We start from the raw sequence: 24,416 nt of genomic DNA, 5'->3' as shown, positions 1-24,416 counted from the left end.
GCATAATAAATGAAGATAATACTACTAAAAAAATTGTAATTGCAGTCATTTTCAGGGAGAAATTGAGCATTATGTGACAGAATTGCAGGGGTTAGAATACTTTTGGCCAGCAGTGTATAAATACATATACAGTTGTGGTCAAAAGTTTACATACACTTGTGAAGAACATAATGTCATAGCTCTCTTGAGTTTCCAGTTATTTCTACAACTCTGATTTTTCTCCCATAGAGTGATTGGAACAAAGATACTTCTTTGTCACAAAAAACATTCATGAAGTTTGGTTCTTTCATGACTTTATTATGGGTGAAAAGAAAAAAGTGATCAAATCTGCTGGGTCAAAAATATACATACAGCAGCGCTAATATTTGGTAACATGTCCCTTGGCCATTTTCACTTCAATTAGGCGCTTTTGGTAGCCATCCACAAGCTTCTGGCAAGCTTCTGGTTGAATCTTTGACCACTCCTCTTGACAGAATTGTTGCAGTTCAGTTAAATTTGATGGCTTTCTGACATGGACTTGTTTCTTCAGCATTGTCCACAAGTTCTCAATTGGACTTTGGGAAGGCCATTCGAAAACCTTAATTCTAGCCTGATTTAGCCATTCCATTGCCACTTTTGATGTGAGTTTGGGGTCATTGTCCTGTTGGAACACCCAACTGCGCCCAAGGCCCAATCTTCGGGCTGATGACGTTAGGTTATCTTGAAGAATTTGAAGGTAATCCTCCTTCTTCATTATCCCATTTACTCTCTGTAAAGCACCAGCTCCATTATCAGCAAAACAGCCCCACAGCATAATACTACCACCACTGTGCTTGATGGTAGGCATGGTGTACTTGGGGTTAAAGGCGTCACCTTTTCTCCTCCAAACATATTGCTGGGCATTGTGGCCAAACAGCTCGATTTTTGTTTCGTCTGACCACAGAACTTTCCTCCAGAAGGTCTTATCTTTGTCCATGTGATCAGCAGCAAACTTCAGTCGAGCCTTAAGGTGCCGCTTTTGGAGCAAGGGCTTCCTTCTTGCACGGCAGCCTCTCAGTCCATGGAGATGCAAAACACGCTTGACTGTGGACACTGACACCTGTGTTCCAGCAGCTTCTAATTCTTGTCAGATCTGCTTTTTGGTGATTCTCGGTTGAATCTTCACCCTCCTGACCAATTTTCTCTCAGTAGCAGGTGATAGCTTGCGTTTTCTTCCTGATCGTGGCAGTGACAAAACAGTGCCATGCACTTTATACTTACAAACAATTGTTTGCACTGTTGCTCTTGGGACTTGCAGCTGCTTTGAAATGGCTCCAAGTGACTTTCCTGACTTGTTCAAGTCAATGATTGTTCAAGTCAATAATCACTCACAAGAAATTGCTAATTTGTGTTGCTGTATGTATATTTTTGACCCAGCAGATTTGATCACTGTTTCTGTTAACCCATAATAAAGTCATAAAAGAACCAAACTTCATGAATGTTTTCTGTGACAAAGAAGTATCTGTTCCAATCACTCTATCGGAGAAAAATCAGAGTTGTAGAAATAACTGGAAACTCAAGAGAGCTATGACATTATGTTCTTCACAAGTGTATGTAAACTTTTGACCACAACTGTATGTATAAATATATATATATATATATATATATATATATATATATATATATATATATATATATTAGGGCTGTCAAAATTATCGCGTTAACGGCCGTTAATTAATTTTTTAAAATAATCACGTTAAAATATTTGACGCAATTAACGCATGCACTAAATGACCCGCTCGCACATTGCCTCAAACAGATTACAATGAGGCCGTTTATGGACATTAAGATTGAAGAGAATTCCACCGGCCGCTTGGGGGCAGCGCCGTTCCATACTCATGTTATTTCTTCTGAACGTGGGAGAATTAGTAGTTGTGAGACGTTTATGCTGCATTCACAATGCAATGCAAATTGCTATTTGTGCTCCACACATATTTCGGTAAGTTTTCTTTCTTTTAGTGGCAATTATGTGTCTCTTGTTGTATTTTGGTTAAGATATGTACAGATATATGTTATACAGTAAAGACGAGTGGACACAGGTGTTCTTTGGACCGCACGGTTTATTGGCATAAGCTTCTCCTTCACAACAAACATAAGTATCGTTTAGTGAAAGCACAACAAAAATATTCCTCTCTCAAAAAAAAAAAATAATGTTCACAAAAAGAAAAGCACTTCAGTCTATAGTAATGAGGCCCTATTCTGACACACAGTTAAACAACAATGCAAAATGAACTGCATTCCCATATCAAAATAGCTATGCAAAATACACGTAAAACTTAGACTTCACTCTATTTTTATTATTGTTATTTTTATTCTTATTATTATATTAACTCTACTTTTGATTGAAAATTTTACAAATTTTATTAAAATTAATTAATTAAATTACTATAACTTGTAACTATAACAATTATCTTTTAAGAACTACAAGTCTTTCTATCCGTGGATCACTTTAACAGAAAGAATGTTAATAATGGCATTTGTGGATTTATTGTTACAATAAACAAATACAGTACTTATGTACAGTATGTTGTATGTATATATCCGTCGTGTGTCTTATCTTTCCATTCCAACAATAATTTACAGAAAAATATGGCATGTTTTAGAGATGGTTTGAATTGTGATTAATTGCAATTAATTACGATTAATTAATTTTTAAACTGTGATTAACTCGATGAAAAATTTTAGTCGTTTGACAGCCCTAATTTATGTATATATTATTGTGTTTTTTTGTGTTTTGTATCCCTTTGTTGGCGCTTGGGTGCGACTGATTTTATGGGTTTATTATTATAATAAATAAATACAGTATTTATGTACAGTATGTTGCATGTATACGTATATCCGTCTTGTGTCTTAACTTTCCATTACAACAATAATTTACAGAAAAATATGGCATATTTTATAGATGGTTTGAATTGCGATTAATTACGATTAATTAATTTTTAAGCTGTAATAAACTCGATTAAAATTTTTAATCATTTGATAGCCCTAATAGATATATAAATTAAAAATTTTAATCGTTTGACAGCCCTAATATATATATAAATCAACAAGATGGCATTAACATTATTAACATTCTGTTAAAGCGATACATGGATAGAAAGGCTTGTAGTTCCTAAAAGTTATAAGTTATAGAAATTTTATATTAAAACCCCTCTTAATGTTTTCGTTTTAATAAATTTAGTAAAATTATCAAACAAAAAATAAACTAGTAGCTCGCCATTGTTGATGTCAATAATTACACAATGCTCATGGATGGTGCTGCAACCCATAAAATCAGTCGCACCCATGCTCCAGCAAAGGGATACAAAACACAAAAAAACACAAGTAACAAATGACACTGTCGTTTAAATCTTTTTGAGTGGGGCATGTGCTTTAATTGCCTCAAATATTTTAATGTGATTAATTTAAAAAAAATAATTACCGCCCGTTAAAGCAATAATTTTGACAACCCTAGCATCTCGTATGGCCGGAGCAATCCCCAGACGTCAACATTATTGAGCATTTATTGTCACTTTTAGAGATTCAATTACTATGCAGTTTTTTAAATTGTTTTAGCACATTTTTTAGATCAGACGCACAATTCTCAAAACTACTTGTTCAGTCCTCACAACATCGCATCACTAGTGCACGTCAAAAAAACAGTTTCTCATTCCTTTGAGCAAGTTGTAGATGTTTTTGTGCATGCATGCAAATGATTTTATACAATTCTCTGCTGTTTCCTACATTATCAGTTGCATCTGCCAGGATGGTCAACATGGATGATCATGGGTCTCTATTGAATAGTCTCACCACCTACAACATTTAGTCATTACTTCTTTGCTGAAGTCTTTACATGCGAAATTTATGAAAGTGTTGTCAGAATATGTCAACATGTGTGTGCTTATTTCTAAGCATTTTAGTTACTTAGTTTACGTAACTTATTTTAACCACCAAAATTGGTGATAGTTTGGGACTATGTGGGTTTCCACCACAACATAATCGCGGAACAGTTTGCAACCCACAACAGAATGGTAATGGAGATCCTCCCACCATACTCCCCATTCCTCAGTCCCATTGAAGAAATTTTCTCCACATGGAGATGGAAAGTGTATGATCGCCAGCCTCACACTCAGATGACTCTTCTGGATGCCATGAATGCAGCATGCAGTTACATCACCGAAGATACCTGCACAGGCTGGATAAGGCATTCAACAAGATTCCTTCCACGCTGTATATAGCAAGAGAGGACATCCATTGTGAAGAGGATGAAAATGTGTTGACCTACAGGGAGGAACGTCAAGAAGAATGGGGGAAAAAACTCGACATGTAGCAATCAAAGTTTAGTTGTGCCGATTGTCTTATGTTCACATTTCTAATTTTGCTGCTGATTTTTCATAGACTTCATAATATACTGTAATTAATTATGAAGTCAATGTTTTTTTTCTTTGTGATACTCAGTGGTGTCTTTTGCTTTCTGTATTGTAGTGACATGGTCTGTCAAGAAATTGTAAAAACAATAAAAGTGTAAACAGAATCTTGTCCAGTCTCATGCAATCAATCTCCCACACACAAAGGTGCAATTTGCAATTTTCATCAAAACTTATGTACACCATCTTCAGCATCAGAGCTTTCCACCAGAGTAACTGTTCAATTGAGTAAGCCATTTGATCTGTCTTGTCTGTACACAATGAAACAAGGACTTGTCGTTCTGACAGCACTGACATGTTGATTGATACAGAAATTTAATTTTGAGCGATACACTATTTTGTACAAAAAAAGGGCTTTTACAGGTAATCCATGTTGTTTTGCTGCTTGTGCGACATGTTTTGAGGATTGAACAAATAGTTTTGAGAATTTCAATTCTGATCTGAGAAACGTACCAAAGCAATTGAGAAAAACTGTAAGACGTCGATTTCCACCGCTATCATCTCTAAAAGAGTTAGAGGGTATTCTAACTGAAGAATGGCTTAAAATTCCTTTGGAAATAATTCACAAGTTGTATCATTCAATACCTCGAAGAATTGAGGCTGTAATTGCCACAAAAGGCAGACCTACACCATTTTTAAATTAGTTTTTGTTGATTTTTTAAAGGTGTTTCATTTATTTTGTCCAACCCCTGTATATAGTTTATGTATATATAATTGTGAGGCTTTTCAATGCATATTTTTAGCAAGAAGTAAAATAAAATTAAAAACAACAACAACAGCACATTAGGAATAAAACGACATTAAGATATACTCCCCCGTGATGAATGACATGAGAATTTCAGTTCCAGTCTTCTCTAGACCATACTAGTGTAGTAGAGTGCAGGAAATACAAACAGTGGGCCTTTTTCAATAAACAGGTTGACAGGTATTCAAGTTATTAAATACTCATATATATATATATATATATATATATATATATATATATTTTTTTTTTTTTTTTTTTTTTTTTTAAAGAATTATTTAAAACAAATGTTAAAAGCTGTTATATACTTCACACAGTACTGTATTAGATATTTGAGTGCAGCCCTAGATCCGTGTTTAGTATCTCTTTAAATGACAAATCATATGTAATTGTACTTTGATTATGATTGGAGGCCTTATATTTTTTTTATTCATTTTCTATACTATTTGTCCTCATTGAGGTCATGGGTGACCTGGAGCCCAATCCAGCTGTCAATGGACAAAAGGCAGGAATCACCATGGACTAGAATTCTGCACAGTAGTGGCAAGTTGAATGAATTTTGTTTGTGTGTGTTGATGGTGAAAGAGTCGAGTTGTCCGTTCTAGTCCTATTACATCAGATTCAAACACATACACATCTCCACTCTAACTCCCTATCCCATTGTGCTTATTACAGTACTGTCGACTAAAATACTGAAACTGTTGGACTGAGCTATCTATCCTTAATAGAGTATGTCGGTGCATAGTATGTATCCATCTCTGTATATTATACAATATCATTATCCTTAAGTGTGTTATTGATTGTGTTGTGGAGGGATACAAGTCCTGAGTGTTTCAGACTCATTAAACAGTCACTAGAATGCCTCTGTTCTTTAAAAAAAAAAATAATAATTTAGAAAAAAGAAAACTATGGAACACTTTAATTTCCCAATGTTTTATTCAGTATATATAGGGGAATGATATAATCTGATAAGGGTGTGTTGAGTAAAATATAAAATTTACTAGCTAAGATGCAATTACAGATATAAAAATATTTATTCAATGCGCTATACGTTCCCAATGCTTCAGGTCAACATATTCCTAATGGCACAATGTATGAATCAGTTCAAAGGTGATCGGTTGCTGGTCAGTCGCTTTGTCTCTACTGCCATCGTGTGGTTGATCTTTGTCCTCATCATGGCAAAATACCACGTCGGATGCAATTACATTATTAGAAAAAATGTCACTTGTAAAATACTTTACATTTCCTAAACATTTGTCCGACAAAGAACCATGCTTGTTGAAAAATTAAACCGTGTGGACCATTAAAAAGAAACACCTTCTTCTGTGGTTATAACTTTGCGCGGAACAGCATTTCTGACTATTTTATTATTGCTGTAACTGAAAATATGTATGCTACAATACATTTAGATGGTCATAAATGTAGTTGACATAGTTGGGTATATTTCTCATTTATTTTCATTTTTTTACACAGAATATTGAGTAATAATAATAATAATAATAATAATATTGTAATGCATTTTATTTGAAGGCGCCTTTCTGGCACTCAAGGTCACCGAACAATCATCTTATAAACATTTAGGCAGCTTTAAATTGAAAACAAAACAAAACCAAAAAAAACAATAAATAAGTGGAAATAAAAGTATAAACATTTAGGACAGATTTAAAATTCTAAACAAATCTAAAAACATTAACATTAAAATTAATAATGGATAACTAGGACTGCAAGCAGGACTGAGCGAGCCACCGCAGTTTGTCGCAACTCGGATGGCCCGCAGGTCAGGGTGGTGGCGGATCGTCACCCTCTCATCATCTCATGGGAACCTAACTTGCTCGAAACTCATCTCTTTTTTGGGATCAGGAATACATTCACACACTTAGGAGAAAAAAACCCTATTTAAGAGAGTCCTACAAAAAAAAGGAGGTGCTACTGAGTGGTGCAGCTATGCCCTTATTCAAAACCAAAATTAATCTTCTAATTTGGCCAATTCAACCAAGTGTGCCAAATTCCGTGGCTCTATAGGCTGCCTAAATCACTGAAAAAATACACCCACTTTGAATGGCAAACAAAGGGTCGTCACATCAACAGACAGAGAAGTGGACATGGGCCTTAAAATGTAGTGTTACAAAAGGTCTTGAAACTACACTGACCAACCTGAAAAGAACTGGACATGTATAAGTAAATTGAGTTATTTTCTGTCTCCACTAGTTGGCGCTGTAGGTTTGATGCAAATGACCCCTACAGGACCCTTCAGGGTATGACGTCCAACAAGCACAGGAAGTTTGGCGCGGATATGTTGTATGTCTGCTAAGTTATGACTCTTCAAAATTTGTGGCAAGACAAAATGGCGACAGTCATTTTAACTTTCCTGTTTGGACCCCTCTGCTTCAACTAAACCTCAATATTTTTCATCAGGCACCTGAAGACATGTATTAGGCTCCGCTGAAACAGGTTTGAGGTCAATTGATTTTTTTTTCCCCTGCAGGAGGAGCCTGTGTCGTAAAAAAGGCCGTTTCCTGTTCCTAGCAGGGGGTGCCAGGCCTAATGGGTAATATTTTAATGCAGTCGTGTTCAGGTTGGAATACCTCTCATACATGCCACATATTAAAAGGATTGCACCTTGTATCAGGGAGTTATTAGTCATTGACTTAATTTGGCGGGTTGCCGAAAAAATGACTGACTTTGGCACCCCGCCCGGGTCAGGTCGTGAATGAAAACTTGCCATTTTGATAAATTAAGATCTCGTATGTCTCATGAACAGTCTCACCAATTTTGAGGAGGATCCAACTAACTCCCTAGCCACCAAGGTCTCAAAAGTGCACCCTGTAAATCGATAAAAATTTCACATTTCATCCAAAATATCCAATTTCCTTTTGGGTTCGGAATATGGGTGCAAGAGACTTTTTGGAGCAGTTTTGCACAACGTATTGATTCCCCAAATTTCATCGCTCTGTGTTGAAAAAAACCTAAGAGGAGAGTTGGTTTTGAAAAATTTAAGGGGGGCGCCACTGAGCCATTTTGGTAAATTTTTTCGCAACATTGTAGAATTATCGAAATTTACGCAAAGCCGCATGTATGTATGTGCAAAAAGGTGTATGGAGGAAGAGGATCTGAGGGCACGGGAGTGAGTTGTAGCATAGAGGAGGTCAGACAAGTACGACGAAGCGAGGTTGTGGATGGTCTTGAATGTGAGGAGAAGAACTTTTGAACTGGATGCCAAAGTGGACTGGGAGTTAATGGAGCTTTTGGAGGACTGGAGTGATGTAGTGTCAGGAGGGGTTACTGGTTATGATGCGGGCGGCTGAATTCTGGACCGGTTGGAGTTTATGGAGGGTTTTTTGAGGGAGGCCAAAGAGGAGAGAGTTGGAATATTCCAGGCGGGAAGTGAAATTGATGGTGCGTTGGTGAAAATGGGCAATCCAGATAATGTTATTGATGTGGGATTGAAAAGAAAGTGTACTGACCAGGTGACACCCAGGCTCTTGACTTGGGGGGAGGAGACAGCCAACCACTGCTGCCACCTGCTTTTAACACTGTTGTCATACAACATGCCTCCTAGCATGCATTGCAGCGCTACAGATGTAAATAACAATTAAAATTAGTGTTTTGTTCTGATTATTTCTTGAGTTACTGTTCCAGTTGTATCATTAATTGCTAGTTATGATATTTGGTAACACTTTATTTGACAGTGGTGTCGCAAGACTGTGATAAGACAATCATAATTATGACATGACTCTGTCATGAGCATTAATGAATGCTTATAACAGATGTCATTTAGTGTCATCCGGAAAATTGTCTCACTTTTGAATGGATGTAGAAGATCCCAGCTGGACATAAATGGAGTTAGTGCCATAATTTGCCGAATGACACTTAAAGACATCTGTCATAAGAATTCAGTAATGCTCATGATAATGTCATGTCATATTTATGATGGTTTTATGACAGTCATATTTCAAATGAAGTTTTACCTATTAACCCACATACATCAACAAATAAGCCGCATTTGATGAAAAGCTGCAGAATTCAAAATGGGGGGGGGGGGGGGGTAGCGGCTTATAGTCCGAAAATTACGATAGCTGTCGATGGTGACGCAGCTACGCTCGCTGAATTTGTTTGAAGTTAACTTCAGTTACATATTTATATATGTATGTATGTATGTATGTATATTTGTCTTGAATGTGTAAGTACGGTGCCTTTGTTGATGAATTGTTCAATTAAAAAATGGTTTAAAAAAGAAATGACTGCAGTTCCTAATTCACCACCAGATGACGCCAAAGCAAAATCTAAACAAAAAAATATATAAGTGAAATCTAAACAGATTCGGCGATTGACCATTCGAACTCGTTAACATTCTTTTCTCCATTACGACATTACATCAATTAGAATACGGATTAAATAGTCATAATTTATAATAGAAAAGATGGAGAAGTAGCCTACATTGCGGGCCATTTTAACAAAATAGCCATTATGGCAACATGTTATGATTGTTTGCGAGTTTCCAACGAGTTAGGGACATAAATGGAAACACTATCCTCGTCCTAAACCCTTTAATCTTCCTGTAGTGGCAGTCTTTACTAGAGAAGCATCTCGGGAATGAAGGACAACTCAGGTCCTTGTACTGCTTCTCTGTTTGGAGAGAAAACACAGGGACATGTTATATAACCACGCCATTGAGCCGGCGGGAGCGAGACGGAATGTATTGACGTCACAAGGAAGGAAGGAAGGAAATGCTCTCTCTCTCTCTCTCTCTCTCTCTCTCTCTCTCTCTCTCTCTCTCTCTCTCTCTCTCTCTCTCTCTCTCTCTCTCTGTCTCTCTCTCTCTCTCTCTCTCGCTCTCTCTCGCTCTCTCTCTCTCTCTCTCATGGAAAGCTTTTTTTTAGCATTAATTCAAGATCCTTCAGAACCATTTAAAGGTCCATGTACTTTTATGGCCTTTGTCCTCACCAGTAAGCAAGACAATTCACCCACTATTCACGCCACTTTTGACCTGATAATAGGATATCACATTTTACTACTATCAACCATAAGTGGAGTTTAACTTTTGGGGCAGGGGGGCACAACATTTTGAAGACCCCGAAACGCAGTATCAGCAATCAAATTAACTTAGTAGAATATTCATAATAATATGTTGAAAGTAAGCGTTTTTTTCTTTCCCATCATTTTGAGGGGAATTCTAAATCAGGCTGCTTGGGACAGCTATACTACTTCGCCAAGATCGTCATCCATTGAATATGGTACGCCCGCCAGTGTTCTGTCAAATTTTGCACCCCATCAGAAATTGCAACATTGTGTTAAAAATGGCCGCAAATACTAGCCGTTACAAAGTAAACACTACAAACTTGCTTTAAATAAAGGAATATATTAACACTACAAACGTTCCTTAAATAAAGGAATATTTACTTACGTTTGATCATGGACGGACATGTACAAAAGTTCTCCTCAGACACATCCTGCCATGTTAGCTGCACACAACAACTGCACACCGCTCTCTCACTGTTTTGTCTTTGCCGTGTAGTTAAGCATGAATTTATGCCATATTCGTGTTGAACATGTATGTTTACGATGTTAGTTGTTTATTTAGCACCTGTGGATAACATTGAGAGTCCAACTGAATGTAAAAGAGGGCTTATTCTCCGCCACAACAGGTTTGGGAGCATAATATTATAAGGGTTCAAAATCTGGCAGAACATCTTGCCCCTTTGTTCCTCAGGTGGTTTTGGCTAAGCAAAGCAAATGACCGTCTAAGGTGCTAGTTGTGTTACTTTGGATATGTGTGTTTTTTGAATAAGACAACTTTCTCAAAGAATTTTTTACCGACAGATCTTTAGTTACAGAACAGAAGAGGGAGAGTCAACATTAACTGTCTATTGGCAGACATTACTAACCGAACATGCAGATACGATTTGCTCATATCTTCACAATAGTCACATGATCTGTTCGAAAAATAATTTTGACCCATTATTAAAAAATGTGTTCATTTCATTCAATTTTGTTGTTTTTTATTGCTTTACAACTTTTATAGACATTATTTTACTGGAAAATTCTTCACTTTAGAATCATATATAGGAAAGTCCATTACATGCAATGATACTTTTCAACCACTGGGGGCATCGCCCCCCTTAAACTCTGCTTATGCTATCAATATGTCAATGGCCAGCTATGAGTACAATTTAACAAAAATATTAGTCATACTAGTAGGCCGCAGTCCTCACAAAATGCAGTTGTATCCCACTTATTGCACCGCAATAGTTCAAGAGTAAAGATTAACTGCAAAAGTTGCACTATCAGTGTAGAAAAAGTTACTAGTAACACACAGATAATGCACTGGAGAGGTGAACTGTATTACCTGGGGGTTCAAGGAGCATACTAGAACATGGACCACTATCAGAGGTCGGTAAAGTAGCCAAAACTTTGACTCAAGTAAGAGTAGCGTTACTTCTACATAGTATTACTCAAGTAATAGTAAAAATAGTCATCCAAATATTTACTCAATTTCAAGTGAAAAAAAGTATTCATTGAATTGAATACTCAAGTAATGAGTAACATTGTAACTGCCAACAATTTCTGATTTTATTTTATTTATTTCATTTTTTAATATTGTATATTTTTTTCTCAGCATATATATGAATTGTTATTCCCTATTACATGACCGTATTATGCCAAAAAGATTACCCAAACATCATCATATTCAGACCAGAACACTGACGCATAACCCAGGCGGTGGCGAAGTTGGTATTGCTCGAGTTGTCCCGGGACCAAAGGTACAGCAGTTTGATTCCCGGCTACAACTGCCCACTGTCGAAGTGCCCTTGGGCAAGGCACTGAACCCTAATTTGCCCCCAATGGGTTGGCAGCGCCTTGCATGGCAGCAGCACCATTGGTGTGTGAATGTGTGCGTGAAAGGGTAAATGTGTGCTAATGTAAAGCACTTTAGGCATTGTAACAATGTAAATAAAAGCGCTATATAAGTACTCTCCATTACCCGTCCAAAGAGCATGAGTGCCCGCTAGTGGAGATAAACATTGTTACATCTGAATGTGATACTGGAGTTATGTGTTCATTGTTGCGATATCTCATTGGTGAAACTGGTACAGCTACTGTTGGCATCTCTGGCAAAAATAAAGTCAATATGTAAAAAAAAGAGGGTAACGACTCTAGTGTAGCCCAGAGAAGCGGAGTAAGCAGTGGCGCAGGACATGGGGTGCTGCACCACCCTCTGGTGTTGGGAAGAAAAAACGAATTATCGATTATTTTCGCTACAAAAACAGCGAACTTTTCTAAAATTTTAATGTGAGGTCCAAAATGAAGATGTTTATGATGATAGTCCTATAATAGTGCCCAGTGAGGAAAAGTTAGCGGCAGATTTAGACCATTGAGATGTTTCTGGTGAATCAATAGCCCAAGCGGGAGCAACGTACCAACGACACCTGAGCCCAACAATGCATGCCCCCGCCATTGGTATCTTATAATAGTTAAGATATGATTGCATTGTAGCCAAAATATTGTTTGTTGTTGCTGTTGAGCTGCTGAGAACTGGGAAAGGCTGGTACCACAGTCATAATTGATTGGACGTCTATTGCCGTCACTGGCAGCCAAAGAATTAATCTCCATGTAGTACACTTTTTTTACGCTCCTTTATAAGTGCACTTGAACAACATGAGTATTGTCTTTTATTTAATTAATTCCAGTTTTAGCACAATGGTAAACAATTAAATCCTACGGGCAAACTGTACTGAGCTCTCTTAGCATATTAGAGGTAGGTAAAAATGTACTTCTTAGAGTAGTTTTACCACACAATACTTTACGTTTACTTGTGTGGGAGAGGCTGGCAATCTCCAATCACAATGGATTGGACCCTCTAGTGCTGTCAATGGCACTGAAACATTAGCATTCACAGTCAGTCCTCCCAGTTTAAATAATTGAACGTCCATCATTGTCCATTGGCAGGCAGTGAGTTAACCCTTTTAGTTACAGTGGTCACTACAGTGGACATCTATTCAAAAGTTATTATTCACTGCCAGCCCAGGTCAAAGGATGTGTTGTGGTACTTAGTAAAATAAGCAAATTGATGTTGAAATCATCCCATCCATTCCAACCAAAAAATGGATTGGACATATATTGCTGTCAAAGGCTAGTTAAGCTATGTGCAGAGGTGGCGTTACATTTACTCCATTTGCTTGAGTAACTTTTTGACAAACAAGTACTACTAGGAGTAATTCTAAGACACACTTTCTACTTTTACTTGAGTAGATTTGTAAAGAAGAAACGCTACTCTTACTCCGCTACTTTGGGCGACTCTAGTCGTTACATTTTTCCTCTTTATTCTACATAAAATATCAGATTTTCCTTTTTTTTGCCAGAGATGATGCCAGCAGATTTTAAGCTCTCTCCTAGTTTTTATTTGGCACCAATTAATCACGGAAAACTGGAAATGTGATTCACTATTATATAGATATTTCTCCACTAGAGGGCACTCATGCTCTCTGGACGAATAATGCTTTGTTAATGTAATTTTTCTCTCTCGTCAGAATTCAATGATTTTTTTTTTCTTTGCTTTATGTGGTTATGTAATACGTTATAGTATAGTATAATAATAACAGTTCATATATATAATTTTGTGCTGAGCAAAAACTTTTTTTTTAAACAATGGTATTTTTTTTCTTCCGACGAGAGAGAGAAAAAAATCAAACCCCGTAAGCAATTACTCACAATGTTACTCATTACTTCAGTATTCTTTTCACCAAATACTATTTTACTCGTACTTGACTACATTTTTTGGGTGACTACTTTTACTTGAGTAATATTATTTTGATGTAACGCTACTCTTTGTTGTGTTTTTTTTTTTTTTTTTTGTAAAATTCAGTTGAGGTCAAAAGAGATTCATAAAGCAAAAAATAAATTAAAGAACATTCTCAGAGCAATAAACACGCTTGACACTTATTTGGATTCATGTCTTTCTTTGTTTTTCAGTTGAGTGTAATTTGTTTTATTTTTCTTATTTGTTTTAATTACATTAATTTCTATTAATTTATGTTTTTGCATCACTTCTGGCTTGTTTTAACTCCTTTTTACAACTGCAGGTAGTGCCCTGGTTATGACGTACTTGACTTACTTATGTGATATGGATTTTATGATGCCGGACTCTGGTCCGCCATTTTATCTCTAGTCGTTTTTTTTTTGTTTTGTTTTGTTTTTTTGTTTTGTCGCATAAACAGTAGCTTATTGTACCTCACAGTAACTTTTTTTTTTTTTTTTTTTTTACTTTACTTTATTAATATGACACTTTCTGTACGGGTGAGATATGAAGTTGTTCAGTTTGACAGACACCAAACAAGGCAATTGTGGTTTTTTTAAGCTTTTGACTTCCTTCACTTTGACAATTTGTAAAGCTGTAACACACATATGTACACTTATGTTCAAAACGACAAACATTTTAACAATAAAACACTTGACACTAAACAATTGGTGTTCAAACGACCATCTAGTCTGATCAATATGTAAATTTAGTAAATTAAATTAGCCTAATCTGCCTAACAAAAGTCTGCTATCTTAAATGCTACGAATGCCAACGTATTTACAATTCACGTAGCAAATCGCTCACACAAACTGTAGCTCTAAACTTAATTCCAAATGCATACACAAACTTGTATTAGTTGAAACAACTTACAGCCTTATGTGGGCCAAACCAGAACAGAGCTGTCCTTTTTTCATGTCAGACAAGAGTCTGCTCCATCTTTCGCCCTCCATCACTCCAATAGTCTTGGACTTTTTGGATCGTTATTTTGAGATTTTGGGATATTTAAAGGGTTAATTCAGATTTACATGGAAATTCGCGTTATGTCGCCAGCGTAAGAACGGAACTCGTTCGTAACCCTGGGACTACCTGTTTTTATATATTTGACCCCAAAATGGATCCATCGATTAATTCATTTATTCTATTTAAAATTATTGATTTTTTTTTATTATTGCCATCGCAAAATACGTGCAGGGAAAAAATATTGTACGTGTATGACAGGGTTAAACTTGATATCATTCATCTTCTGAACCGCTTCTCCTCACGAGGGGGCTGGTGCTTTGGATCTTCTGAATATTGAATTACAGTGATCCCTCATTATTTCGCGGTTCAAACTTTGCACCCTCAGTCCATCGCAGATTGTTTTTTTCCAAATAAAAAGAAAATAAGAAGAAGAATACAGATGACCTGTCCTTAGCCGATCGCGTTTTCTCACTCTCACTCCCTCCCTCAATCCCTCTCCCTGCTCTTTGTTCGTCAAGCAGACAGTGCATGTGCACTGGAGTTGCTTATTAAAGTTAACGATGACTGACAGATGAATGTGTATGATCTTGCCACGGTCACGATCTTCAAAAGCACCACATGCGTCAATCATCGTTTAACTTGTTAAACAGTTGCTGTGGCAACTCATTGTGTTTGAGCAGCTCTGAGCGGATTTGAGTAGACTCACTCAATGAAGCATTGAGTAAAGCAAGCATTTTTCTACTACTTTATTGTTGTTTAAAAATAATTCGGTGGGACAGTAACATGTTTGAAACATATCATAATTATTTCATTTAAAGTGCTTTAAAAAACATTTAGTAAAATAAATATACATATATATATATTTTTTTTTTAATTTCTCTTTGGGGAAAAAAAAGTGAAAAAACACGTCTTATATGTATCTCTTTCCATTGCTAAATCTGAATAAATACAGTGGTACCTCGACATACGATCGCTTCGACACATGATCTTTTTGACGTCCGACGTAAAATTTGACTCGTCATTTGTTTCCATATCCGACGACATGCTCAAAATACGACATAACAGCACTGCAGATTGGCGCAAGGCGGATTTTCTTGTGGGAGAAATCAACACTGGTTCCAAGAAGGTTAGTGCAGGTGGGGGAAAAAACAAAAACACGTTGAAAAGAACGTCCGCCAAATTAGAACCCGATTTGTTACATTATTATGATTGTATTATTGTTATTCTGATTTTCATTTATAATTAGGGCCCAAGCACCAACAGGCGCGAGTTTTGCAAAGAATTATTATTATTCCTTCTTCATGGCAAATGAAAATGGCTAATTTGGAGATCTGAACACGCTCAAAAACCCACCAAAATTTGCACATACATGCGGCTTGTCACAAAATAGCTCAGTGGCACCCCCTTGAATATTAAAAAAAGGCCTCTGCATTTAGGTTTTTTCAACGCAGCGTGCTGAAATTTGGGGAGTCGATATATTGTGCAAAACTGCTTCAAAAAAATCTCTTGCACCTATATTCCAAACCAAACAGGAAAGGGGGTATTTTGGATTGAATGTTAAATAACATGCAATTTTAGTCGAAAACCAGCGTCCACGTTTAAGACCATTTAGCCGAGGCAGTTAGTTGGATCCTCTGCAAAATTGGTGAGACTGTTCATGAGACATACGAGATGTTATGTTATCAAAATGGTGAGTTTTCATTTACGGGCCTGACCTGGGCGGGGTACCAAAGTCGGGCATTTTTTTGGCCAATTCAGTAAATGACTAATAACTTCCTGATGCAAGGTGCAATCTTTTTCATATCTGGCATGCATGTCAGGTATCCGAGCCTAACCACGACTGCATTGAAATATTACCACTAGGCCTGGAGCCCCCAAGTGGGGACAGGATAAACCCATTTTTTACGACAAAGGCTCCTCCGCGTCGGGAAATAAATCAATTGACCTCAAACCTTCATCAGGGGAGCCCTAAGACATGTATTCAGGTATCTGATGAAAAGTATTGAGTTTTCGTTGAAGTGCCGGGGTCCAAATTTTCTTCTTCACCATGGCAAATGAAAATGGCCAATTTGAAGGCCTGAACATGCTCGAAAACTCATTAAAGTTTGCACATACATGGGGCTTTGCGTAAATTTCGATAACTTTGCAACGTTGCAAAAAAAAATGTGACAAAATGACTCAGTGGCTCCCCCTTAAAATTTTCAAAAAGGCCTCTACATTTAGGTTTTTCCAACGTACAGCGATGAAATTAGGGCAGTTGATACCCTTTGCATAAGTGCTCAAAAAAGTCTCTTGCTCCCATGTTCCAAACCCAGCCGGAAATCGGACATTTTTCTTCTTCTTCTTCGTCTTTATGGCAAATGAAAATGGCCAATTTGAAGGCCTGCACATGCTCGAAAACTCACCAAATTTTACACATGCATACAGTGAGCGATAAAATTTGGGGAGTTGACGCGACCCTTGTGAGGAAAAAGCGGCTTGGAAAATGAATGAATGAATGAATGACACGTTGCCCTGCAAGCAGGACGGGGTTTTTTTGTGTTTTGTTATGTGTTATTGCCATTTGTAGCAGTATTTATTAAGGTTTAGTTTTTCCGGCTGTGGAACAAATTAATGGAAATATAATGTATTTTGATGGGAAAATCTTGCTCAACATACAACCATTTCGACTTACGAACAAGGTCCTGGAACGAATTAACTTCGTACCTAGAGGTACCACTCATAAGCAGAGTTTGAGGAGGGGGCTAGGGGGGCCAGGCCCCCCCTGGTGTCCAAAAGTATCATTGCATGTAATTGACTTTCCTATATACAGTATATAAAAGTTGTAAAGCAAGAAAACAAACAACAAAAATGAATGAAATGAATAAATAAAAAAAATTATAATGGGTCAAATTTATTTTTCGAACAGATCATGTGATTAGCACCTTAGACGGTAATTTGCTTTACATATTATTTAAAAAAAAAAAAAAAAAAAAAAAAAAAAAGAGGCCAATTTTATTTTTCAAATGATTTTTTTTCTTTGATTGAAAATATTTTTTTATGATTGAAGCAACTTTTTGGTGAATTGAATGATTTAGGCACAAATATCCAACCCATAATATGGCCCAAACACAAAAAGGATCGCTAAAATCAAAGAAAACTTTTTTTAATGAAAAAGTATGTGTCAAAATGCAAATTTTTGAGTCTCAAATATTTTTTCGCAAATCAAAAACGTTTTTTCCATTATTTAAATTTTCTTTTTTTGATTGAAATGATTTTTCTTTTGATTTTTTTTTCTTGTATGAAGCAACTTATTTTTTGATTGAATAATAAAGACACAAATGTCCTAGCCAAAATGTGTTCCAAACACAAAACAACATTACTGCAATCAAAAAAAAAAAAACTTGCAAAAGCATTTTTTTAATTTCAAATTTACTTTTGCGTTCACATTTATTTTTTTTTAATTGAAGTGACTTTTTATTTAATTGAAAATACATATTTTGATTGAAGCAACTTTTTTTTTGATCGAATAATGAAGATACAAATCTACCCCCATATGGCTCCCCCCAGTGGATACAATTTTTGACTGAGGTAACTACATTGGCACGACACCAGCGGGCGTACCATATTCAATGGATGGTGATCTTGGCGAAAAGTATAGCTGTCCTGCCAGCAGCCTGATTTAGAATTCCCCTCAAGAATGATGGGAAACAAAAAAACGCTCATTTTCAACTTATTATAAATATTCTTGTAAGTTAATCTTATTGCTGACGCTGCGTTTCGGGGTCATCGACATGTTGTGCCCCCATGCTCCAAAAGTCAAACTCCGCCAATGGTACTATTGTACATTGAACACACACACAAAAAAAACGTTTTTTTACTTATCGCCGCGGGTTCTGGTCCCCGATAACCGCGAAAAACGAGGGATCACTGTAATGCTGAAAATGGCTTTTCATTCTCTCGCTCTCTCTTTCTCTCACTCTCTCTCGCTCTCTCTCCGCCCTCATTGGCGGACGAGGAGGGAAGTGTGCAAAAAAGACAACATGGAGCTAAAAGGAGGCAGCGGAGTGGCGGTCGTCGACGTTGTCTTTTTCTAACTTCGTTGGTGGTGTTGGACCACGCGAATTGAACGTCGCGGGATGTTACCTCTGACGGTAAGTATTATTTGTGTTGTTATTGTTTCATTTTCGCCATCGCTAGTACGACTCGGCTCCGCTAGGAGGTGAACGGCGGAAAGGAGAGCCAGCCAGCAGGATGGCGGATGTGCCAAGTCGGGACTGCAGTTGTTGGGTCGGCCCCAAGTATGGACAGCTGGCCGTGACACCACACTTGGCAGTTCCGTTTGCGACACCACGACCAGACACAATCAATACTGCGTCTATTAACACGACATGGCCTCCATTTAGCCAGTTTGCAGCATCGGCCACATGTAAACAGTGAGCCTGCTGGCCGTGTTGAGATGTATTAGTGATGAGAATGGATGGGGATGATGAGATGCTCGCGTGAGAAAGAAAATAGCGGTAACAGAAGAGTGACGGATCCTGATGTCAGATGGACTTGTTACCCTTGGGAAGATCACATGATGACATCATCCGCGTAAATGACACATTCATACATTTTTGACACACACCAACACGCGCGCGCGTACACACGCATACATATACACACACACACGTATACATCTACACATCCCTACACACACATAAACGCACTGACACACAACCAGTGGCATACATTAAGGTTTCCTCTTACAATATTGATCAAGCGTGCCATTTGTGCAGGGTGAGTGTAATTTGAGAAAGCCTAACATTGTTCCCTCTTTGCACATGAGATCATGGAAAATGTCGGCAAGACATGTTTACTATTGTTCTGTATTTTATTGGAAGCATTATTTAAATTGTGTTTAGCATAGCATTTTTTTCCTTCTCTGGTTGACAGTGTCTTTTGTCTTTGGCTACTTGATCGCTGCCAAGCTCTCCCAGTCAAAATGGATTGGACGTATGTCATCATCAATAGGTGTTTTTAATCCATTAATGCACAAATAATGATTTTTTTAAAAAAGTTATTTTTTCCCCATTCATATAGGACGGCAGTCTCACTCTCAAATTTATTGCTCAGGGGTCAGATTTATCCGTGTATCATTCGTTTATTCCATATGTGTTTTAGAATCCAAAAATGGATCACGACTTGTTATTTCATCTTATTTTCAAATCCAAAATGGAAAACGGATAACGACTTGTTATTTCATTTCTCGTTTTCAAATAAAATATACACAAGTTCCCTGAGCGAAATATGGACGGCGCCATCTTGGAAAATGTCTGCTCCGAACTTCCAGTTTAGAAAGAACAAGATGAATTGCAGTTACAGTAAGCAGTGTGTTGACAAAGTTAAAACTACAAAATTAAAGCAAAGGAACTCACGGAATCTCCAAAAATGGATTCAGCACCACGTAGATGGGACGTGGATGAGATTGTATGATTGTTCTTTATGAATTCATTGATCATTTGTGGACAAAATTATCACAACCTGTCAGCCTGTGTTGATGTGAAGTGTAGATTGATATGCCGGCCACTTGAGCGACCAAAATGAGGTGAAATTACAAATTATGTTATATTTTCTGAACCCAGGAGGGCTGACATGGAGTTTGTTGTTGCAAGGAAATACTACAAGGATACATATAAACAAAAATAGTGTGTCATTCTTTATTATTGCAGATATTAGTCGCAATAAAAAGGTTTTGTGTTTGTTTTCTCCTAGTGTGATTTGTCCCTGTGATTGCCCATTGCTTTCACCTGTGTGTGTTCTCCCAGTGTGTCCTGCAATCTGCATCCACCTGTGTTACCCAGCTGTTCCTCGTCTCGTTACCCCTTGTCTGCGTGTGTGTGTATATAAAAACCCAGTTTCTTGTCACTCCTTGTTGCATCATTGTCAATGTACTGGTCCACGTTCATGCCTGCGTCCCCCCCCAGTTCCTCGTGTTACTCGCCCTGCTTTGAAAGTAAGTTTTGTTTGAACCTTGCCTTTTGATCCCTAGTCCTTTTATTTGTACTTTGTGTTTTTGTTAGTTATAATTAAAACCATTTTTTGAGGTCTCTGCCACCGGCCTTGCATTATTGTTTCACTGCATTTGGGTCCACACAACCTGCCTGCCCGCGCATTCCCTGACAAAAACATATGGACAACATCATTCTATTTCTTGTTTGATTTAAAACGATTGCTGCATCTGCAAAACATCAAGAAATCACAATTTATAAAATTATTACAAAAATATCAACGAAGGTTAAGCATATGAGGAATGTCTTATCAGGCAGCAGAGCTTAAGGGAACCTCACCAAACTTTCACCCGACATTAAGAGACCCTCGGCGGCATTCAGACGGGCTTTTTCTTCCGCTGTCCCCGGTAATTCCAGCTCCAATAGCGTATCTTAAAGTTGCTTCAGTTAAAAAGCTCGTAGTTGGATCTCAGGATCGAGCTGATGGTCTGTCATGAGGCGAGCCACCGTCTGTCCCAGCCTCTGCCTCTGGGCCACCCCCGGGAGTCGAGCCTTCCATCATCTAAGTAGAACGCACGTAGTCCCGATATATGTCCTTCAGCGTACAAGTCAAGTTGTATTCCCTTGCCTAAGAGCGTTTTCCACCTGTCAGCAAACGAACAAAAAACTTGTAACACTTGCATATATGTGTTTACATAATTGTGCCATGCTACACGTACTGATTAGCATCAGGCTAGCAGCAGATACAGTAGTTGTAGTAAATAATATTAAAGATCATCATAATTATAATCATCGTAATAACAATAAAGGCAACAAGTCTTATCATGCGCAAGATTTTAGCTTTAGTATTTTTTTTAGCACTGGACACATGAAATGCAGGGATAGGAAGAACACACCTTCCATAACACAGCAGCAGCACGACTACAAAAACACCCGGTCCTTGTGGTGGCACGAGCTTGGTTCCACATCTGCCTTCATGAACATGTTGTCCTCCCCTGTCGTGATGATGGCAGATCGATGCGGTATTTCCAAATTGTCTTTTTAAGGGATTTTGATGAGTAATGTTACTCCATCTCCACTGTTGTTATGGATGCAGAAATTCTAAAACGGAAGATGCGAGCAGACATAAGGAAGTAAAGCGGAAGTACCTCAGAAACTTGTCTATATCAGTGTATTATCTGGTCATTCCATATCTGTTGACGTTTTCAATGTGTTGTGTGTGATCTGGAAGTTGTTGCTACACTGATACGAGTTCGCTGTTCAAAAACAGGGTTTTTCCCTCTTTAAAAAGCATGTACAAGTCCGCCATCCGTGACAATAAATGTAAAACGTTAGCTCGCATGCTGTTCGATTGACCCATCATTAGAGTCACCCGGTAGAGACGGACTGACCTTCCTTAGAAAAACAAAGTCAATAACTTCCGGGTCGACGCATCAAAAATCATACAAACTAAAAACAAATAGAACAAAAATACCATGGTAATTCAATTTCCTCATATTTTATTTTTCATTTCTAAACAAAATCAAAACACCAAAAAAGCTTGTTATTTGTTTTCCGATTTTTGATTTGAAAACAAGAAATGAAATAAGTCATTACACGTTTTAGGGTTTTGGATTCTAAGACGTGAAATGAAATGACAAGTCGTTATCCGATTTTGGATTTGAAAACGAGAAATGAAATAACTTATTTTCCGATTCTGGATTCTAAAACAGGTATGGATTGCGGCCCCCATTTGATATCCAACTCTGCTCATATTTTGTGATGTGCAATTAAAAATATATAAGTACCGTATTTTTCGGTCTATAGGTCGTACCAGAGTATAAGTCGTATTTTTGGGGAAAATTTACTTGATAAAATCCAACACATAGAACAGATATGTCATCTTGAAAGGCAATTTAAAATAAAAATACAATAGAGAACAACATGCTGAATAACTGTACAGTATGATAATTAGGGATGTCCCGATCCAGGTTTTTGCACTTCCGATCCGATACCGATATTGTTTTGCACTTCCGATCCAATACCGATACTGGCCGATACCGTCCTATCTGAGCATGTGTTAAAGTTTAAAGTTATTTAGCCTCCTTACTTAGTTGTCAGACTCATGTTGAAAAAGGTTTTAGTACTCTTGATAACAACTAGCCAGCTGAATTAGGTGAGTTTGAATAACACACAACGGTTGGTAACAAGAATCTGACCTGTTTATTCAGTGACAAACACAATACATTATAAATAACAAACAGAAATGGCATAGTCAGTCAGTAAAACATGCAAATAATATTGTAAACTGCTTTAAAAAAGCAAAACACACAAACAACCTCAGTGGAAAATCCCACAAACCCCCCAAGCTATTAGATGATTTTAATGTTTCGTGCATTAGTTACAAAAATTGTATGAAAAGCCTCTGTATAAAAAGTCCCCATTCTGTATCAGCAGCTTTAAACTACATTCAATTCATTTAATTTTGTAAGTTTAATTTTGTAATTTTAAAGTTGTTAAAATTGCTCCCGTTATTCCATAATTTCCCTTCTGTCTACTTTCGACATGTGAAACTTTTAAAACTGTTTTGAAGATAGATTCAAGTCATGATTTTGCCGATTTAGGAGTATTTTAGATAAAAAGTTAATTAGGTTTGCTTGGAAGCTTCACAACAGCCTACAAGGGAAGTCTCCTGTTTTAAGATGGCGGCTGTTTACTAACGCAACTAGTTTTCAATACTTCAATGTTGCTAACGCCGTCGAGTCTGTCATTTTGCATCTAGTTCTATATACATATGGTATCTATTATCTACAGTAAAACGATGTTGATGTAGTTTGCAGCGGCTGTCAGCAGCAGTCAGGTATTCTTGTGTTTTTTTATCCAGCGGCATGAGTTGAGCTAAAGCCGTGAGTTGAGCATTGGTATTACCCGGGTCTATGACAAGCATGATGTTTACTCTCAGGACGCAATGCGGTCCGTTTCTCATTGCGTCCCGAAGACCGCACTGTGTATTAGTTCCGCTTTACTTGACATATTTCAATAATCGGAATTTGGATGTTTGTGAATCGTTGTCAAATCTTCCATGGCCGAATCGCTCAAGGATGTAATGACGGCTGGGCATGTTGTACCGTGGTTCAAAGTGTTGGATGGTGCGTCTTTACTTACGAGAGATAATGGCTCGTCATCCAGAATGAATTCTTCGGCAATGACACTTGTTATTCCCTGGGCTTTGGGACTGTCGAGTGCCAGTTTGTCACGCATAGCAAAAGTTTCTGCCAGTGTTAGTTGCGTAGGACCTTTCTTTTTGTCTTCGATTTTCTTAACATACTTATGTTGTTTTTGGTGGTATTTCGCTAAATGCTTGATTAGGTTGGTTGTATTAAAACTTCTTACAGCTTTACCGCCACGCTTGACTTTATTGTGGCATATGTTGCACTCTGCCTTTTCGTCTTTGTCGTCTGACATTTTTACTGATAAAGTCTCTCGGTAAATGTAGTGTGTTGAAGGTGTGCCGTAAAATACGGACCGGATTTTAGGGAAAC

General features: G+C 37.4%; 1 protein-coding gene across 3 annotated transcripts in view; it reads left to right on the top strand.

Moving 5' to 3' along the window:
• The first annotated feature begins 18,907 nt into the window (after window positions 1-18,907).
• Window positions 18,908-24,416, top strand: part of snrkb (SNF related kinase b) — a 50,427-nt gene continuing 44,918 nt past the window's right edge. The window contains exon 1 of one of the 3 annotated variants that reach the window (XM_057836356.1): window positions 18,908-19,056. The gene's annotated coding sequence lies outside the window, so the exon portion shown is untranslated. Of the gene's footprint in view, window positions 19,057-20,820; window positions 20,901-24,416 lie in introns of those variants that run through there. The other 2 variants (XM_057836357.1, XM_057836358.1) reach the window with 2 other exon arrangements.

The sequence above is a fragment of the Corythoichthys intestinalis genome, chromosome 5 (genome assembly GCF_030265065.1).
Source record: "Corythoichthys intestinalis isolate RoL2023-P3 chromosome 5, ASM3026506v1, whole genome shotgun sequence".
NCBI lineage: Eukaryota > Metazoa > Chordata > Actinopteri > Syngnathiformes > Syngnathidae > Corythoichthys > Corythoichthys intestinalis.
This window is presented reverse-complemented; position numbering and strand designations above follow the sequence as displayed.